The sequence below is a fragment of the Cibotium barometz genome, chromosome 43 (genome assembly GCF_041138505.1).
Source record: "Cibotium barometz isolate CiBa-2024 chromosome 43, ASM4113850v1, whole genome shotgun sequence".
Lineage (NCBI taxonomy): Eukaryota > Viridiplantae > Streptophyta > Polypodiopsida > Cyatheales > Cibotiaceae > Cibotium > Cibotium barometz.
Genome location: NC_141088.1, coordinates 4,308,945 through 4,312,334, shown reverse-complemented (window position 1 = coordinate 4,312,334; position 3,390 = coordinate 4,308,945).

Here is a 3,390-nt window from a genome sequence, read left to right as displayed (position 1 = left end):
GAAATGTGTTTTAAGATTAAAGGTTTGTTGAAGGAATTTGAAGCTTGGAGTCTTAAGCATGTGGATCGAGGCCATAATGAGGAGGCTCATGAAGCAGCCCAGGGAATGATTGGTGAAGTTTTTGTTCTTAAAGCTCATGCATCATTTTATTGTGGCAGGGAGAATTTACAGGATATTGAGGAGTTCTTGTTAACAGGGATGATTCCTAATGGTATTGAAAGATCAAAAAAATATGGTTTCATCAGGAAAGCTGCAAGGTATGTGATGGTTGGTGATGCTTTGTATTTGAAAGGAATTGATTTGATAATGCGACGGGTACCTTGGAAGGAAGAAATCTACAAAATTCTTAAGGAAAACCATGAAGGAGCATGCGGTGGACATTTCGCCTCAAAGATTACCTTGCATAAGGTATTGCAGGAAGGTTATGTATTGCCAAGTGTACATAAGGATGTTAATCATTGGTGCAGGTCATGCAAACAATGCCAAGCTCACAGTAGACGGATATTAAAGCCTGAAATGAGGAAGACAATTCTTGCTTATGATGTTTTTGAAAAATGGGGAATTGATGCTGTGGGACCATTGCCTATTACTAGCCGAGGGAAGTGCTACATCTTGACTGCAGTTGATTACCTTTCTAGATGGGCAGAAGAAAAGGCAGTGAAACAAATTACTGCTAAGGAGGTGGCAAAGTTTGTATATCAGGATATTTGTTATAAATTTGGTGTGCCATTGGAATTACTTTCTGATCAGGGTCCAGGTTTCAGAGCAGAGCTTATGGACTATTTGTGTACAAAGATGAAGATCAGTCGCAGTTTTACCACACCTTACTATCCACAGTGTAATGGCCTGAATGAGCGTTTCAATGGTGAATTGATCAAAATTTTATCTAAGGTGACAGAGCAACAAGGCAAGAATTGGGATCTGGAGTTGCCTGCTGCCTTGTGGGCATACAGGACAGCAATTGAAACTGGTACGGGTTTCACTCCATTTCATCTTGTTTATGGGAAAGAAGCCTTATTGCCTATTGAGGTGGAGATACGAGCTGTGAAAATGTTGGAAAAGCTTTTGGAAGAACCTGAAGATGCCCTTAAAGAGCGGCTGTTATATTTACAAGAAGCACAGCTGAACAGGGATAATGCTTTGAAGCATTATGAAGATATGCAGGCAAGGACGCTGGAGAAGTTCAACAAGAAGATTAAAAGCAAAGGAATTATGAAGGATGATTTGGTATTACGTTATAACAGCAGGCTGGATAATGCCTTTCATAAAAAGTTTCAAATTAAGTGGGAAGGACCTTTCTTGGTGATGCAAGGATTTGCAAATGGTACCTATCAATTGGTAGATTTAGATGGGACTTTGCATGCTTCCAGGGTAAATGGATACAGGCTGAAGAAGTATTATGCACGTTTAATGGTGATTGTGCGGGATGCAGTGTCAGAAGATGTGATTTCAGATGAAGGGCAATTTTTGGATATGGAATTAGGTCTTGAAATGCTTTTTACTGCTGATCATGAATGATTTAGCAGGCTGGGGGTTGGGCAAAGTATGTCAGGCATTTTTTTGTAAAGGTGTTTTGAGTCCGTGTACATATGGGATGTGTGGTGTGCAATAAAACTTTGCCCTGAATGCCCTGGCAAGTGTACAGGCCGAGTGGTTTTACAGTGAGTCGGTATATGCACGTGTCTTTTTTTGGGAGCAAATGCTGGGATTTAGAAGTTTATTGCAATAATATGGTGTGCAGATGGTTGCTAAAAGCAGGGCACCGACTGGGAATTGATGTGTTTGGTAAGTTGATGCTGATGATGATGAGCGGTGGGCAGCTCTCATATGGTTTTGGAAAGTGGTGGATCGTCGTGTGAGAGGAGGAGCCTTGTTGCTAGTGTGGCCATCACTTTAGAGCTTTAAAATAATAATAATAAATATAATACAAGGTGGCCACCCTATTAAGGGACCACGTGGAGCCTTATTTTGTTGCCTTTGTGGCTGCCCCAGCGCAGCATCTAGAAGCTGGCCGAAGGTTCGAGGAGGAGCATAGCCGCCTTGTTCGAGAGAGAGGAAAGGCTGTTGATTCGAGTTGGCCGCTTCGAAGAAAAAGCCCGGGGTCTTGAGAAGGTGGCTTGCTGTGGCGCTGCAGAAAGAGCAGAGAAGGTCAAGGAGCCGCTTGTACGTGAAGGGCTGGCGGGTGATTGCACAAACCTAAACGTGTGGTGGAGTTGCTGCAAAGGCCAGCGTAGGCGAAGCTGCCGTGTGTGGGAGAGCTGGTGATAGAGAGCAGAGGGCGCAGCTGTGACGGGCGTCTAATGTAGCTATTGGCGTTAAGCGACAAGGGCTGGCGTTAAGCGACAAAGGCTGGTGTTACAGGAAGTCAGGCTTGGCTGGAGTGGTGAGTAGCCGCCTGGAGAGATGCTGCAGCAGACAGCTGGCGTCAAGACGTGTTTGGCTGGTGGCTGATAGAAGGCGTCGACTTGCGGGAGGCGACGGGCTGGTGTGAAGGAAGCGTGATGTAGAGGAGCTACAAGGGTTCGTGTGGCTAGGCGCAGCTGCTGTGCTGGTGGGGCGCTGTCTGTGGGAAAGAGACGGGGACTTGGCGTTGGAGCAGTTGGTGGTGAGTAGCCACCTTGCAGAGGCTCTACAGGCGTGAAAGAAGGTTTGAAGTAACCGCCTTGTAGTAAAGTGAGGCCTGGCGAGTGATCGGGTAGACAGAGAAGCTGGTGGTCTGCAGGCACAGAGAGCGGGAGCTCTGGAAAAATTGAGGAGAGCCTTGTGGTAACTGGCGGACAGCACAGCTGCAGAGGAAGAGAAGTAGTAGCTGCCTTGTTTCGAGACTTCTGGTGTGAGACCAAGAGAAGCTGTGGGCAGTGTGTGTGTGAGTTGTTTGCTGTGAGTGTGTGATAAAAGGAGAGTGCGAGGAAGAGTGGGTTGAAGTTTGTCAATTAATAAAATCTAACAGATAAAAGGCTTTTATAATGAGATATGTGAGCTGTTGAAACTGCCTTTCTTTGGGTATCTCTGTGTGGTATTTAGAGAGATTTCTTTCCAGCTAGAGAAGCTGGTGATGCCCCTTGTGCTTGTGAGTGTTCTGAAGGTGGTGAGTCGGCGAGCTATAGTGGCCTTCTTGTGTTCCTGAGCTGCCTCACACCAAGTTGGTTGGAGGGATGGGGATAGTTGGAGGGATGGGGACAGTTGCCAGGTATCCAGGTTGGTTGGAGGGATGGGGATAGTTGGAGGGATGGGGACACTTGCAAGGTTGGTTGGAGCCCTTGGAGCTGAGATTTAAGTGTCCCCTAGTTCTGATCCCACTATCTTCTTCTTGTGTGCCTGTAGTTGGTGTAGTAGACCCTACCACCACACAATGTAAATGCATGTATCACTTGTGATGCCTCGATTTTG